This window comes from Adiantum capillus-veneris, chromosome 6 (genome assembly GCF_014529385.1).
Source record: "Adiantum capillus-veneris isolate H3 chromosome 6, ASM1452938v2, whole genome shotgun sequence".
In the NCBI taxonomy this organism is placed as follows: domain Eukaryota; kingdom Viridiplantae; phylum Streptophyta; class Polypodiopsida; order Polypodiales; family Pteridaceae; genus Adiantum; species Adiantum capillus-veneris.
This window is the reverse complement of record NC_140936.1, coordinates 93,114,158-93,132,571: the sequence shown is the minus strand read 5'-3', so window position 1 is coordinate 93,132,571 and position 18,414 is coordinate 93,114,158.

Genomic DNA, 18,414 nt, shown 5'->3' with positions numbered 1-18,414 from the left:
TACTTTCATCGGTTAGGGAAAATGTATTTTCTAAAGATAAATTGTTGGGCTGAGCCATGTCGTTGCAACAACCTAGTTGTTGATTGTTTGAGCTCGTTCATAATAAAAAAGGCTTTGTTTTTGCCTCCCACTACACACGGCTGTGTTCCAACACTCAAAATCACTTGGCAACTTCTCAATCCACCACCTGAAGTTTCGGGCTTCCACTTACTTTAGATGGAATACATATTGGTGCTACTTGCTCCACTCTCTTTAGATGGAATCTCCTTCAGATTCCACCAATCGTTGCCTTGCTATACACAAGGGAGATTCTACAACCATGGAGCCATTCACCATGAATCAAACCCATCACCCTGGCAACCAAGACGGAGCCTTGCAATGTAAACCATTTGACTGTACTGCTCACGATGCCTACCATTTTTTCCTTACAATATAAAAAAATGCATGATTATATGCCTTTGTTTGTTTGCATGCTAAGTGTCATGTAATCATTGCCTCCTATCAAAGCTCCTAGGGATTGTCATATGCCTACCATCATGTGGCCATTGTAAGGTGTTGTCTTCACCTCTTAAATCCTTGCATATGTGCTTGCTATTGATGATGAGAGACGCACTCTCTACCGTCACACACACACACACACACACACACCCCTTTCTTCCATCTTTGGATTTGCTTTTAATTTCAAAGCTTGTATTAGTATCTTTCAAAATTCCTATCAAAAGAAAGGGGGCGACAACCTACTCACTTTGCATTCGCTACTACTCCAAGAAGAGAATTTTTATGGAGTCCACTTATTTTAGTCTAGTAAAATTCATTCATTAATTTTACGTGAAGATTCCCTCTCATTAGCTTCACAAAAGAATTTTTCACATGTTCTTGCACGTAGCCTGCTTCCACCCCCGCCCCATCTCTTCGTTCCATTTTGTTCTATTCCAGCTTTGGATCTCGTTATCAGCATCAACTGCAGAGAATCAAACGAGATGGCGAGAGGGCTTGGGGCTCCACCTCGAGCCTCTTCAACAGACAAACTATAGAGAGATCATCCTGCGGCACATAAATGAGAGGGAGAGATATGCTTATCATCAGCATTGAATTTAGGATACTACACTCGTAGTAAACGAGACGAAGAGGGAGATACTTGGTAATAACACCTCAAAAGAGATTATACCCACCTACTTTGGCATTGAATCTATGAATTCGGAGGTCGACCTATCAATGTCATCGCCCTACGTAGGGCCCCATCCCTCCCATCCCCCTTCTCAGCCTCTGTAGTGCTGCTAGGCCGGTGGGCCTACGATCTCTCCATCTCTGTCCGCGTTCTATTGAGCACCATCTGCACGAGAGGCAGTAGGCAACTCCTAACTACAAATAGAACGAAGAGCCGTGTCCGCCTTATAATCATCTCTCTGGATGCAATTCCTCTCCCCTTTTCACAACTTTCACCCGATGCTCTTTCCACTAGCTCTGCGATGCCTTGCACCTCTCACAAGGCAAGACAACAGGAAGATGGGACATCTCCACTCGTCTGAGCGCACTACCTAGATAACGTACCTAGAGCAAAAGAAATCACTTTCCTCAGCCCACATTCATGTCAACAGATGGCATCTCTCCCTCTGTCTCTCTCCTCCACCTGTCAAGCCCCACCCTTTTTTTCCCTCCAAGCTAGCACAACATCTCTTCTGATTCCCCTAAATGAAGCACCTCCAAAAAATTGAGCAGACCTAAATGGATCCATTAGAGAGGGTCCATCATCAAAGTGGGTGGAAGCCAAGGTGACACGCAAGGCTGATGCAAGGTCAACTGCCAAGTTTCTCTTTGAGAACATTATTACAAGATTTGGTTGTCCCTTTGAAATTGTGAGTGACAATGGTACTCATTTTATAAATGGAGTGATAAAGGAACTCACAACAAACTTCATGATAGCCCACCCTAAGTCCGCACCTTATTATTCACAAGCAAATGGCCAAGCGGAGAGCACTAACAAGACCTTTATTTCTATCTTGACCAAAACAGTGGAAGCTCATCGCACAGATTGGGATTTGAAGCTGACATCAGCTCTATGGGCTTACCATACTTCTTATAAAGGTGTATGAGAATGCAATTACTGTGCCAATTTTGGTTGATTTTGTAGCGATGAAGAAGGCTAAGGATATTCAATCTCGGATGATGAACGGGTTTCATCTCAATAGCTTTCGAGGATGAAATCTACATCGGGAAGGGGGACATGTTAATTGACGACAGAGACCCTTTTTGGTAATGTCATTACAAGCAACAGTGGAGTCAGCACCGAGCAAATAGGAGGCTTGGTGATTACCCGTTGACCTTGGTGTTAAAGTCACTACAAGTGAGAGTGGAATCAGCACCTGGTGAAGAGGAGGCTTGGTGAGTGCCCATCGCTTGGTGCTGGCTTTGGCAAATGGACGTCAGCCCAGTTAACATCCACGGATATCACATTGTTTTGAGTTAGGGACCAGACTTATCGGTCCTATAGGTGCTTGGGTGATCGCCGATGAGAAACGCACCACGTATGTCATTTGATACTATTTTTACTTTGATCGACCGTTGTGGGCGCCCATGTGTGAATGGGTTAAACTCTTATAAAAGTCTATTTTGACCTAAAATCCTTATTATTTGAGGTGCAAGCTAATAAGTGCTCTTGCTCCATCTTTGTCTCCTTCTCCTTCGTGTGCTCACGTGTGTATGTGTGCATGTGTATGCTAGAGAGAGAGAGAGAGAGAGAGAGAAAGAGAGAGAGAGAGAGAGTGTGTGTAATCGAGCATTGCGGCGGCAAGGTGGTCGAGTGCGGCATCAACGGCGGCTCCTTCTTCTTTGCAGCACAGGATCCTTCATGACGGAAGCATTGTGCGGCGAGTGACACACCATTGTTACTTTGAGCTTGCTAGGACTCTCTAGTTGTGTGCTTCATTAGGAAAAATATGAACCCTCTAGGGGCCCTTTGGGATTAAGGTTAATTAGAGGTCAGCCAATAAGAAGAGGGTGGTGGACACACTCTATACCCTCAAAAAAGTAGGGGGACAAGGTAGCCTTACACCTCTTAATTGTCTCTTACCTAGTGAGAAGGTAAGGGAGGTGGCTAGGGGAAAGAGGGGGGGGGGGGGGGGACCACTTTGACCTCTTTTCCCCCACTTTTTGGCCCGGATTTAAAAATACACTAAAAATTTCAAATTTTCAAAAAATTTCAAATTTCAAGTTTTCCCTCCTTAAAAGGTCCCCAAACCTATTTCATGGTCAAAAAAGTATTTTTGACCTTCAAAAGTTAAAAACGTGCACTAAAAAATCCAAAAAATTGATTTTTTTAAAAAACAAATCAAAACATCATTTTCACCCTCCAAAGTCTTTCCAAACCTATTCTATAGCTAAAAAGTGTTTTTCTCTCTCTACAAACCTTTTTCCAAGCTCTCCATTGCTGCAACAACCACATGTACCCCATATAGTCTATCATTATCTCTCTGCTAGCTTTCTCCCACCTCCATTGTAGCACCAAGCAAGCTCCTCCTCCATCTCTTCCCCTTACCCACCACATAGTTTCACACCAAGCTAGCTCCTCTCCCTTCTCTCATCTCCATTACAACATGAAACAAGATTCTACTCCTTCTACTTTCATTCACTCACACTACATGGAAACCTCTACTCCCGAAGGTGGCAAAAGTATGAGCTCACATGAGTTGCATACCACAACAATAGGAGGTGTGAATATCGCGTGGGCATTGCAAGGGTTCATCTCCGACATAAAGATAGAATGGTAAGAAAACTACCCTTGTAGCTTACATTCAGAGCTTAACATCATCTCCATCTTTAAGTTTATCATGCTGGAGAGAATTAACCTCTTTATGGATTTCAGTGTTTAGGCTTCACACCTCATAACACTGGGTGGTGCTATTTTGTTGATGACTTTGGTGCGCCATCTATAGTTGTGTAGCATGTGATTTGAGTCTCACAATGTTAGTAAGTTGTGTTATCTATGGAGAGTCGTCAAAGATTTTTCTTGTAATCTATTCTTCGTATAATTGTCATTAGATAATTGGAATGATATCATTTTGTACTTTATAACTTTGTGCTCACATAATCTTTTGTTTACTTACAGATTCAACTTGTTTTAAGAGGACATGAGCAAGCAACCATGTGCAGAGATGGAAATCACTCTATTTTTGTTCCTTGAGGAACCTTTCACTACCATGTTAAAAGATTTTGATAAGAATAGTAGGTGTTTTTTAGAATCTTGAACCAATAGGGACTCTCTAGGAGCTCTCATAGAAGCCATCCATATAGTACTACTATCTTCCCTAGTGTCATAGACACACAAATACTCAAGTGTATATGAATCTCTAGATGAGGAAGACAAATACTTGTAAGATAAGCCTAACAGCAACAACATTGTCTCCATTTGTAATTATTTTTCATGAGGCTGGATTCCTCTATAAATGCAATATAAATATGTTTTTTTGTTAAATGGTGTCGCATTGAGTGAGAGTATTTAATTTAGATTACTGAAGTTTCATACAGATCTGAGAAATATTGTTTACTTTTATGGATATTTTGATTTGCCTGTACGATGATTCAAGTCGCAAGTCTTAATCACTCCACCTTGAAGAAATTCAAGCAATATTTTGATTTCAGTTTAATCATTAATGGTTATTCTTATTAAAGTGGATCATAAACTTTGTCAAGATGTCCTCATTTGGGGATGTTGAATATATATCATTAGCAATGTTTCACAAGAACACTAGGTGGACACAAGGAAGTAAAAATTGGCTCCTTGTTTGGTCGATTTCTAGTGTTTAATGTTTAGTGCACAGGATTTGTGAGGCCGTTGACATGGGGAGTTCACTAAAGTATATGTAACATAGCACATGTGTTCCACAGAAGGGATTTTATATTCTTGTAAAGTTGCAGAAACATGTGTAGATAAGGCCTATAAGGGGTACTTTTAATCCATTCTAGTGAACGCACGTGATATAGGAAAATTTTACATAGTGAATGCTCCGGACCTTTGAACACAAAGAAAGAGGGGGGAGGGGGGGGGGAGCTCTAATTACATCTGAGTGAAAAGAAGTGGAATTTGTACTGTCATGTTGCATAAAGATTTGCTTTCACTTAATCTAAAAAAAATATGGTATCTTGGGGTGCAGACAAGGCCATATAATGCAAAAAAAGAGGTGGCCACAAGCGTGCGTAGTGAGCCATCCAAAACTGCTGGATGGGCCATATGTGGGCCCTTGTGGCCACCCTTTTTTTGCATAATTAGGCTATTGCTGCACTCCAGAACCCTGGAAAAGATGAGATGAACCTAAAATTGAACTTTTCAAGCACATTATGTCTTCCTTCAACTCAACTTACTAGTTCCCTGCACCAAAAGGGCAAATCACATTGGACAGTATAAAAATATAGTCTCATGCTGCATAAACATCTGGTTTCATCAAATATTAACATTCTTGCTATTATAAGGGGCAGACAAGGCCATATAATGCAAAAAAAAGGGTGGCCACAAGGGCGCGCAGGTGAGCCATCCAAAACTGTTGGATGGGCCATCTGCGCGCCCTTGTGGCCACCCTTTTTTTTGCATAATTAGGCTATTGTTGCACTCCAGGACCTTGGAAAAGGTGAGATGAATGTAAAATTTAACTTTTCAAGCACATTATGCCTTCCTTCAACTCAACTTACTAGTTCCCTACACCAAAAGGCCAAATCACATTGGACAATATAAAAATCTAGTCTCATGCTACATAAACATCTGGTTTCATCAGCTATTAACATTTTTGCTATCCTAAGGGGCAAACAAAGCTAGAAAATGCAAAAAAAAGGGTGGCCACAAGGGCGCGCAGATGAGCCATCCAAAACTGCTGGATGGGCCATCTGCGCGCCCTTGTGGCCACCCTTTTTTTTGCATAATTAAGCTATTGTTGCACTCCAGGACCTTGGAAAAGGTGAGATGAATGTAAAATTTAACTTTTCAAGCACATTATGCCTTCCTTCAACTCAACTTACTAGTTCCCTACACCAAAAGGCCAAATCACATCGGACAATATAAAAATCTAGTCTCATGCTACATAAACATATGGTTGCATCAGCTATTAACATTTTTGCTATCCTAAGGGGCAAACAAAGCTAGAAAATGCAAAAAAAAGGGTGGCCACAAGGGCGCGCAGATGAGCCATCCAAAACTGCTGGATGGGCCATCTGCGCGCCCTTGTGGCCACTCTTTTTTTTGCATTTTCTAGCTTTGTTTGCCCCTTAGGATGGCAAAAATGTTAATATTTGATTTAAATTTAACTCTTCATGGCCAAAACCACTTAACTTAAAACACATGGATAAACAGAAAAGACAAATCACTATGGAGACAGTAGACACAACTCTTAATCATTTTGTCATTGCAAAGTCATCTGAAATGATGTGAGCCTCTATAACTTCTTGAATAGCCTCCAACGCTATTGCTTGCATTTTATACTGATTTCCATAGCTTTGAAGCACCTCCTTCACCGTGTGAGCATATTTTTTATGCATGGCCATGATTCAAGTGTTAAGTTTTTTTTTTTTTTTTTTAAAAGTGTTGAACTTTTCGGTTGTTTTTAACAGCTTCTAGATTTCAATCGGCTCCGAATCTGTCTGGGCTTGTCTCACATGAATTTGTTCATCTCATCGCGTTCTTCGACCATCATGTGATGAGAAAAAATCATATCTTGCTCGCATTCTCCAAAAATCAATGTGCAAGTTGACAATTTATTTTAAAATGATGTAAAACATACATTTTTTACTTTTTTCTTAATCTACGGGCTCCAACGAGCATTAAAACCATGGAATCTGAAAATACTCAAAGAACCATTGTTTTTTATTGTGTTAAGGACTGTATTTCCTACATACAAAACTTTCCCAAAATCTCGCCCTAACACCTTCAAAAGTGGCTTCCAAGGAGTGTACTCGATCAAAATTTGAAACTGAAGAAAAACAATCAGAATGAACTCCTAGACTGTGTATAAATTTTAGAATAACCAAAATTTCCTTCAAAAAAAAGTTATGCTAAAAATTTGAAAATAGCCCCCCATTGGACTCCCCACAATGATAGAAGTCAAAGGGTTCAAGGAGAGGTATGGTGTCACAAGTGCATGGTGGGAATCTCATCGAGGTTTATTCTGTCAAGATCTCTTGTACTTTATCATGTCTTCTCATGTACAATCTTACAAAAAAAAAGATACTTTAAATGACTACAAATCTTATTTAACTTATCAAACAATCTAAAATATGGTAGACCAAGAGTGCTCTTATACATCAACAAACAAAAAAGTCAAAACTTCTTCTCATTAACTTTGATAAACATACATTCGTGAACAACTTCCAAGGGGTAGTGCAGTCATAGTTCTTACATCCATTCCATGACATGGTATGCTCATGGGGTGACCTATCATATAAAAATATCTCCGGTGGGGGTGCCCTCATGTTAGGAAAGGGTGTGCTGCTGATGAAAAGTTGTTGTATTGTCCTACTAGGGATCTCTCCATGTTAGCATAGTGATTTTTGGTGTAGTGGGAGCCACATTGCTTAAGGAGAGCTTTGTGTCACCGTAAAAGCTTCATGTTATGCTAGTTCCTTGAGCCATTCTTGCATTAGGATGAGATTACCCACCTCTAATAAGGATGGATTTGAAGCACCTACCTGCAAGATGTAACAAAGAAGGCTGTTTTAGAGGAAAAGTGGTGACACTTGACCTCTCTAACCTGCACCCACTATTTCTTGTAATGCCACTGTTTTGAGATGAAGAGCTTGACATTCGTGCATCCACGAATGCAAAGAAGCACCTGCACCCATACACAACCAATTGCAATAGCCTAACAAGCCTACTTCTCCCCTCCCAAGATATTGAAGAACCATACACATTCGTCTCACCGACAATATGACCATCTTGGGATGACCTCTGCTCACCCTCACGTGCGGCCTTCGGTGCAAACACTGCGGACAAGCAATATGTACACTTTTGTTGTGCGGAGTACATGGTGGTGGAGGGATACGATTTGTGATGTCCGTGAGCACCATGGCAGTTGTTGCGTGAGGAAGCAAAGAATGAAAAGAAAGAGGGGGGAGGGAGAGGGAGGAACATGGGAGGAGAGAAGGGGGCAGAGGGGGAGAGGGAGAGAGAGGGGAGGAGGAGGAGAGAAGGGGGTAGGGAGGGAGAGGAGAGGAGAGGAACATGGGAGGAGTTAAGGGGGCAGAGGGGGGAGAGGGAGAGAGAGGGGAGGAGGAGGAGAGAAGGGGGTAGGGAGGGAGAGGAGAGGGAGAGAGGAGGAGAGAACAAAGGTTTTTTTTTGGGGGGGTTTTTTTTTTTGAAAAAGTGGACTTTTAGTGTTTGTAGGTTTAAAAATATGTCAAAAAATGATTTTTTGATGTGTATATATGTTGGGAGGGAATTTTAAGTCAAAAATAAGTAAAAATAACTTTTTTGAAAAAAAGTCAAATTTTGGCTTTTAGTGACCCACGTTTTTGCTTATGTGGCTACACCCCTTTACTCCCTTCACTTTCCAAAAGCTAGAGAGAGAAAGTGACCTCTTAGGTCCACATCCTACATGTGTTTAAAAAAAGGCTAGAAAAGTCTACTCAAAACTAGCTTCTTGAATGCCCTTGTCCCCTTAACCCTACACAACATTAGCTTTAATCCCTAAAAATTAGGATTCCTTACAAGGCCCATGCAAGGTTCATATTTCTCCTAATGTGTAGCCTTTCGAAGCTCACACATAGTGCACAGGCAAGTTCCCAGCCTTCGACATGTGCAACAAAGTGCACAATGTCATGATGCAGTGGAGCATGGATTGCGATCCATGACCCCTGAGAGATTTGACACTGAGATTTTACCAATGAGACCATTTGGAGCAACCTTTGTGAAGACCTTCATAGCAAAAAACAACAAAAAGTTGACCAAAACACCTAAAAACAAGCTCTAAGTCAAAACCACAAGTAACTACAAAACATTGTTTTTGACAAGGCAAAAGGGTTTCATCCAAAAAGAAGTGGATAAGTGGGCCACATATACTTCAAGTAACAAACTAACCAAGTCTTGGGTCGAGACCTAGAGGAACATGGATCCCGATCCATGATCTCCTGCTAGATTTTTGAGATTGTAACTTCACAAATTTGTAGTAGAGGCCAACACAAACATTTTGTCTCAAAACAAGGATAGCACAAAACATTCAATGGAGGCCCAAACCATGTCAAAGACAATCTAGACCAAAATCCACAAATAAATCGATCAAGGGTCTTTTTGGAGAGCTAAAGGTCATCAAATCATCTAAAATTCACCTAGCAACCATGAGGAGGCTGTGAGAACCCTGTGTGTCAAATTTCAAGTAATTTTGGGTACATGGATCGCGATCCATCACCCCTTGATACAAAAATTTCCCAGATTCACCCCATAGTCCTGGAAAAAACAGTGGTCTTTTCAAAATCCAATTTGGGGTTGTATTGTGCAAGTTGCAAGCAAAATAGGAATTGTGTCAAAAGTGAGACAAAATTCTAAAATTCGTAGATTTTCTCTAATCCAGTGGTTGTAAAGCTATAGCCACCACGTGAATTTTGTACAAGTTCTGTGGATCAGAGTTGCAGGGAGTTTCCTATAGTTGAAGGGCTGAATGCACCATAAAAGGTAATCGATCAGGGTTTGCAAGCTTAGTTTTCTTAATGTATTTGCGCGATCAGGAAAATTGTATCAGAATAAAAGCCGTAGCAATAGAGATCAGTCGAGTTATATTTCAACCGAAGACATTGTCATCCAAGGGACCACACCTGCTTTAGACCCAATCTTGGAGGAGAGTCTTTTTGATACCTCCTCGGAGAGATCATACACCTATATGACTGAGGGAACCAAAGCTATGAGTTTTAAGGAAGAAACCAAAATGGGAGCGAAAACTTTTGCACTCACATTATCAATTCGAGGATCGTTACTACGTAAAAATTGAACAGAGGTCTAGTGAGCTTAAGCTCGTAGTGCCTATAGATTACAGTGGCAATCGATACTTTGACGAAGAGGAAAACATGTTTATCGTTGTGCTTAATCCTTTTATTGTGGACAAATGGGGATTAACAGGCACCAAAGAGAAAGTTGACGAAGAGCCCAAGGGCCGCCAAATCTCGACATTCCAAATGCCAAGCTTAGACGAGTGAATGTGACTACACGTGTCAACATCGACAACACACATGTGGGCTTATATAAGTATGACAACAAGGAGCAAATGTTCTACTATAGGTGCGAGGAGCCCAATGTGAGAGAATTGATTAAACAAGAATACTTGTACGTCTTTACGTTTGAGGTTGAGAGAGATATGCAAATAATCATGTTAGACAAGTATGGTCGAAAATATTCGGTAGTGAGCTTGAGCGATATACATACTTCGGGGGCCCACTCCATTAGTACTATGTCACCCCTAGCATAATGAGACCAACAATCTTAGAAACAACAAAACCAGAAATTCAGAGAGCTAGTCCTTTGAAATCTCATGTGGAAGACTCATTCAGTCGATCGCGTTTGTTTGTACCGATACCCATGGGATCCCTGGATTCCTGGGTTCCTATGTCAACACATCGAGGTAGTGCCATCACAGACATAATATTCAGTACAAGGATACTAGATTTCAGGACTGAAAATTGGGACATAAGACCTGAGGGAAGGGTACCTGAACGAGTCGCTTCCAAACACCTGTTAGTGGTTATCAAATGAGAGATGCTATGGGTGGAGAACCTAGAGTGATGAGGATGGTTGTAGAAAATAAAAAAATGCGACCTTCTCAGGTGGATAAATGCGTGCCAAAGAAGTACAGTGGATTAGAAGTTCCATATGTGCATGTTTCCATCTTTAAGCAAGTCGTAAAAGCGGAACAAGTAGTGGATTTCCATACACAATACGAGAGCTTTGAATTAACATTGGAGGGAACGACCTTGACTTGGTTCCAACCGCTAAACAAAAGAGATTTCCTGAACATTGATCAACTCTTATGAGAGTTTGTGAAGGGATTCTCGAAGAGGGGAATCAAGCATAACACTGTCTCTCATATCTATGCTTTCAGACAAAAAGAGAACAGAAAGGTGAAGGAAGCTTCACTACATTTCAAACAATACATCAAAAGATGTCCAGAGCGAGAGTTTCCACAAGACAATCAATTATTGGTTCTCTTTATTGAGGGCTTGAAAAATGAAACTATCAAGAAGGACTTGAATTTAAAAGCCTGCACTACATTTGAACCAGTCACTAGGGAAGCAATGTACCTAGTTGACAATTGCAAAACATACGACAAGGTTATTGAGAATATAGAGACCAATCCTAGTAGTGCCTCTTCTACCGTCAATTAATATACTACAAAACGGAATGCTTCTCCTTCAATTACACAAAGCATGAACCAATTGGTGGAGGAAGTGATCCATAGAATGAATTAGACCTATTGGAAAAATCATAACATGAGGCCGCAACCGCCATAAGTAATCAATGCTCCAAGAGTGTTGAAGTGGTGTGCCATAGAGCAGAAATACACTAACCATGACACCAATGAGTGTTTCTATAACCGGAACCACGTGAGGGAAAGGCAGTATGGACCACTGGAAATGCAACATTTGCCACCACCTCCAAGGTATCAGATTGGACCAAACAACGCAATACAGAGAGGAGGTAAACCGCAACCAGTACTGGGGCAACAACCGCCTTTACCTCGTGATAATCGGGCAATTGTGTGTTATGTGCAACCGACAAGATCTCTCTTAACTCTGCATATGATGCCACCGACTATGTATTATGAGGAGCCAGTCAAAGGCCACAAAAGCGAGACAGAGGGAGTAAATTATACACCTGATGAGAGTCCATTCTGGGTTAGAGCCGATGAAGCAACCGAACCCTCGTATGTGGCTCAAACATCTAGAAATTAGTTCATAATGGATGAAAATACACTCATGTTCATAGCAAACAAGATTTACAAGCCTAGGGGTTACCAGCCTAGGGTACGCCAAGCCAACGGGAGCACCACTAACACTCCAACTAGAGGGCCTATCTATGAATGCGGAGCGACCATTGGGCACGAGAGCGTCCAAATAAAGGTCAATGAACAAAACTATTTGGCTTTTGTGACGGGTGTGGAAGAGATCACCTGATTCAAATCTGTGCAAAGAACCCTGACAATTCGGGGAAGGCGATTGTCAATGTCTTAGGGACTTTACCATGCATGAGCAGATTGGAATCTGAGTCAACAATTCCAGTCAAAGTGGCGACTTGAGCTCAAGCTCAAGAAGCAGCTAAAAATCAACTTATAGCTGACAATTTGAGACTTCTAGAACAAACTAAAATTAAAACTAATCAATTAGAACTCAAAAAAATAATGGAAATCCAAAAGGGACAAAATGAAAGCGAAGAGGCTAAAGGAGAAAATAGCTTTGGAAACAAAACTGCACCAAACAAAAGAATAACTTAAACATGAGCAAGAAACCAAGAAAAACGCACAGGGATCAGATGAAGGAGAGGAGCAAAGAGCACAGCGAAAGAGGAAGATGAATACGCACACACACTCAACACACACTCACAAACACCACCATAGCCACACACACAGGTTGGAGGGGGAGAGCCAACACACATTGTGTGCCCCCTTTCTTTCTTCTCTATCTTATGCACTTAGGTACAATACACACTCTACTTTGTGTTAGTGGCTCACACAAGTGTATAGTTGTACACTTAGGATTAGTAGCAGTTAGTGATGGGCGGTCGGCCACATGGCCATTGAACCTAACATTCTCCCACTCGATGGCCAATGTGGGAGACCATAAGAATGGAAGAGAACCACGCTTCACCCAATGCCTATCAACTCACAACAGTGCTGAAACTGATGGCTGGAGAGACTTTCAGTGAGTGCATCTGCTGATGTGTTCTCTGATGTAGGAATATTCACTAAATAAAGACTCTTGTTTTCCAGGCATTCATGAATGAATTGATAATGCACATCAATGTGTTACGTTCTGGAATGAAACTGTGGATTTTTAGCCAAGGCAATAGTACTCTAACTGTCACAATGAAGAACTGGTGTACAGTGCTCCAATCCAAGATCTTTCACTAGGCGAGCAAGCCAAATAGCTTCTTTGCATGCCTCACTCAATGCAACATACTCCGCCTCTGTGGTAGAAATGGATTTATAGTCTTGAAGATTTCCTGGAAATTGACACCATATTCTTGCTTGAAACCTTTGGCCACTGAACGAGCTTTGTGATTGTGAATCTTCTTCTTGTAAACCCATTTACAATGCAATGCTTTCGTTCCTTTTGGCAACAGAACAAGTTCCCATGTTTTGTTCTTTGCAATACTGGATAGCTCCCTCTTCATAACATGTTCCCACTGAACTTTATCATTGGCTAGCATAGCCTCTTTGTACCAAGAAGGCTCACCACTATATGTCACAACAAAACAAAATCCACACCTGGAACAAAACGTTCTGGCGGATGTGAGACTCTTTGAGATCTTCGTGAGACTGATCAGAACTCGTACTAGCCTGTGTAATAAGTGGCTCAAGAGCTCTCTAGATAGGAGGTGATACATCGGAAAACGTCACTTTCCGAAATTCAACCTCTTTCAGTGGCTATCTATGCATCTTAGTCTCATTAAAGACAACATCACTGCTACAAATCACTGATCGACTTTTTGGATCCCATAAACGATAGCCAAATTGACCATCTACACCATAGCCAATGAAGTTGCATTTCCTAGACTTAGAATCTAGCTTAGCACGCAACTCCTTGGGTACATGTGCATAAGCTTCACAGCCAAAAGTGCGAAGTTTTTCATAAGACAATTTATGTCCTGACCATAACTCCAAGGTACACGAAACTGTAATGAAGCATGTGGTGATCTATTGATCAAGTACACGGCTTTGTATAATGCTTCAGTCCAAAACGCTTGCAGTAAATTAGCTTGTGATAGCATAGACATAATCTGCTTTTAAATGGTCCTATTCTTTTGTTCCACAACACCATTTTGTGGAGGGATATAAGGAGCTGTAAACTCACGCTCAATTCCCCTATTTGAACAAAAGTCTGTAAACTCTTTGGAGACATATTCTCCACCATTGTCTGAGCGCAAAGCTTTCAATTTATGTTCAGACCGAGTTTCAACACTAGATAAGAACTTCTTGAAGCAAGAAAAGGTCTCATCTTTAGACTTCATGGCGTAGACCCATACATGCCATGCTGCATCATCAATCAATGTAACATAATAGGGCGCACCACCATGGGATTTAGAAGGCATAGGCCCACATAAACCACTGTGCACAAGCTCTAAGGGTTTTCTTTCTTTGTCAAAAGAATGTGTACATGCTTGCTTTCCATATTGACAGTGCTTACAGAAGGGAAAATCAAAAAATGACAAAGATGGTTAGTAGCCCAAATGAGAGAGTGTCTCCATTCCCTTCTTTGACATATGTCCTAACCGGCTATGCCACAAAGCAACGGTTGGCAGCTTGGTTACAGAAAGAACACTGTTTTTATCAGATACATAAAGAGGATAAAGTGAACGAACTTTAGAACCATGGGCTATAATAAGATGACCATTTGCAACACGCCAAGACTGCTAATGAAAAGTGACTTTGTAACTCAAGTCATCAAGACGTCTAACCGAAATTAGTTGCGTGTCAAGGCTGGAACATGACACACATTATGGATGATAAACTTCATCTCATTTTCCATAACCATGGCAATATCACCTACGCCAACAATGTCACAAGAGTAATTGTTGACAACCGCAAGCGCAAAACGGACCCTAGCGGCCTCTACGCCAGGCTCGTGCATGCAATACTTGTCACAGGGAGTGAACAGGGGGCACCACCTAACTTTGAGCGGTTAGGATGCGGGCAACAATGACTCAAATAACACTAACACAGCACACCGCGGAGAGAGAGAGAGAGAGAGAGAGAGAGAGAGAGAGAGAGAGAGAGAGAGAGAGAGAGAGAGAGAGAGAGAGAGAGAGATATGCAGACGTAGACGGAGGATAGTGACATCTCTGTGCTCTTTTATAGGTGCATGCTGCATTAGTTTAGTATAAAATGATCAGTTTAGGGCCCTAAGCTGGATAAACAAAGCAGGCATCTAGGTCTCGGATGGTTGACTAGTGCTTTCTTTTGGGAGAAATAAGAAATGATATTCTCCTAGGTGGCTTTTGTGACCATCACCTAAAGAGAGGTTGAATATACAAAAAGTTTTTTACGAAGTTTGGCTTGGAAAACGGAAAATAAATTACCCTACGGATGTTCACTGAGAAAGTGCATCGTGGATGAGATGCCGGCGAATCGCAGGCTTCACTGGTGCATTGGTGTAGTGCGCTTGTCAACTTCGATGACAGTTGGGGCATGCCTTCGATGTCATTCTTTGATTTGTTGTCGCCATCACGTGTTTTGGGTCCTTCGTCATTTGTTGATGCGTCGATATCTAATCCTTTTGCTTTTTTTTGCTTCCTGTGCATGCCGTGTGTGTGCGTTGTTGGTGCATATGTGACTGTGTGCGTGCGCTTATGTGTGTAGTGTATGCATGTGTGTGTACATATAAGTGCTTGTGAGTGTGTGTGTGTGTGTATGGAAAGAGAGAGAGAGGGCTGAATTTACTGAACGAGAGAGAGAGAGAGAGAGAGAGAGAGAGAGAGAGAGAGAGAGAGAGAGAGAGAGAGAGAGAGAGATGGGAGAGCCTATGTGAGGGTGAGTGTGTGTTTGTAAGTGTTTGTGAGTGTGAGTGTATGTGTGTGTGTATGGTAAGAGAAAGAGTGAGCTTGAATTTTTCACAAAACGAGAGAGAGAGATGGAGAGAGAGCGAGAGATGGAGAGAGAGCAAGAGATAGAGAGAGAGTGATGGAGAGAGAGCGAGCGAGAGAGAGAGGGAGCTGAAGTTGAGTGTGTGTGTAGGTGTATGTGAGTGTGTGTGTGTGTGTGTGTATGTGGAGAGAGAGAGAGAGAGAGAGAGAGAGAGAGAGAGAGAGAGAGGGTTGTGCCAAGGGTGGCGGCCCCCTCTATGAGTGCAAGGACAAGGGAGGGGTGGTGGCAGCGACTTGTAGCAAAAAAACATTTTTTAATATTTTTTTTATTTGGCTTTGCTTTCGATTCTCTAGCAACAGAGTTGGAGGGTTCTCCCTCCTCTAGAATATCTACCATGAAATCTGGATCAAACCTTAAAAAGTACCTTTTGAGCCTCCATCCATTGACTCTGGTCTTGTGAATTAGACCATCTACTTCCATCAATTTGTAGCGGCGTATCACCTTTTGATGATGAATGGCCCTTCCCATCTGGGCTGAAACTTCTTATCTTTCCTACTGTCGAATATGTTGTCGTATCTCAATACTAACATGCGTTTCTTCAGACCCTTTTCCTTAAGCCCTTGATTGAATGTGAGTCGGGGTCGTTCTGCTTGCATCATATAGAAGTTGATCGCATCTTCTCTGTCTAGCTGAAGCCTTTCTAGATTCAAGATGTGGTTGCGAAGATGGGAAATTGGGCGTTGTAACTGGCTCGCCATGACTCACAACCTGGCTATCTGCACCTTGATCGGTAGAATGGACTCTTTTCCATATACTAGATGGAAAGGAGTGAAGCCTAGTGATGTTTGGAATGTCGTGCAGTAGGCCCAAAGAGCGGCCATGAGATGCTTATCCCAATCACTGGTGTGGTTATTCACCTGCTTTGTGATGATTTTACATATTAAACCGTTTATGTTTTCCACTAAACCATTGCAATGTGGGGATAGTATGGAGTTGAGTGTCGGCGTGTGATGCCTAGCTTTTTCATCAGTTCTCCCACCAAGTCACCTCTGAAACCTGGTCCTATATCATATATTATCTACAAAAGTGTGCCAAAGCGGCAAGAGATGTGCTCAAATATGAACTTCGCCACTTCTTGGGATGTAATGCGTGTGGTGGTTGCTACTTCCGCCCATCGGGTCATGTAGTCTACACCAACTAGAATGTACACTTTACCTGATTGGGTCCTTGGTAAAGGACCAATCGCATTTATTCCCCACTTCTCAAATGGGCCATACGAGATGATAGGAGTCTGCGGCTCATACTTTAGTGTTCGATCACTAGATACTTGACAAGTTCTGCATGTTTACACCAAGGATGCACATCCCTGTTCAGACTAGGCCAAGAGAATCTTGCCTGTAGAATCTTCCTACTAGTAATATCTAGAGCAAAGTGGCCGCCGCAAACACAATCATGGCAACTTGAGATCACCTCCGTGATTTCACTGGAGATTGGCACTCGCCTGAGAATCTGGTCTTTGCCCTTGCAATACAAGGTGCTGTTTATAAGGCGGTATCTTGTTGCCTTTTGGACAAGCCATTGTTTTTGGCCCTTGGTATACCCTTCACGACATTCTCCTGTATCTAAGAAGCTGATGGTATCAGGCATAGCATCGCTACCCTGAAAGAGGGGTAGATTTAGTTTGATCAAATTCCTTACCTCTTTGAGCAATGCCTCTTGTTGAATTACCCCAAGCCTTCTGAGATTTTGCACTACAGGCTTACTTCCTTCCTTGAGTCTTATGTGGTGTTGCACCACTGTGATGCCTGTGGTCTCGTCATAACCATCAATGAAAAGTGTGGTGAAGTTACCCATCATAGAGATGTATTCTTCTCTCTCTTCACTAGCTAACTCACTGGAGAGCATTCAATTCAACTTACTTGTATCCACCAAGGGTTGCGTACCTGATGGTCCCTCTTGGTTCTCTAGTGGTGCTTCAGACTGTGTCAATCTCTTTGGATCTTTGAGAATGACTCCCATCACTTCGATGCTATTGTTGCTCTCTTTAGCTATTGTTGTCTCTTCTCCCGAGGTGATCGAAGAATCACTGGTGAATTCATCTTCTGTTGCCTCCAAGATCATGTTGCGTTATTTACTAGTCTTCATGTCGTAGAATAAGGGCTTTCCCTTAGCATCCTTCATCTGAATCATTCCGGTACTCCAGTCCTGCTTAGCCTCCATAACCATGAGCCATGGTCTTCTGAGAATGATAGGATAGCCCTCCCCTTTGTGTGGCATGACAAAAATGTCTACCTCTACTTCCGTGTTGAATGCCTTCACCTTGAATGCATTGACAATGCCTACGCTCTTCACTTTGACGTTATTTGCTATTTTAGCTCGATAGGGTTCTAGCCTACTTACCTCTAGGCCTAGATGGTGCATCATTTTTTCACTCATGACGCATATTTGTGCACCACCATCTATGTAGATGTTTGAGATGCGTTGCCCCTTTATGTGGGCATCCATGATAGGTAGGATGTCATCTAAATTTTTCCCAGAGATAGCCCCAACTATCCTTGGTCTTGACTTTCTAGTACTTACCATCTTCGTCCATTGTCTCCTCATCCTGGGTGCAAGATGGAGTAATTTAGGCCAGGTTATTTTCAGACCCTGC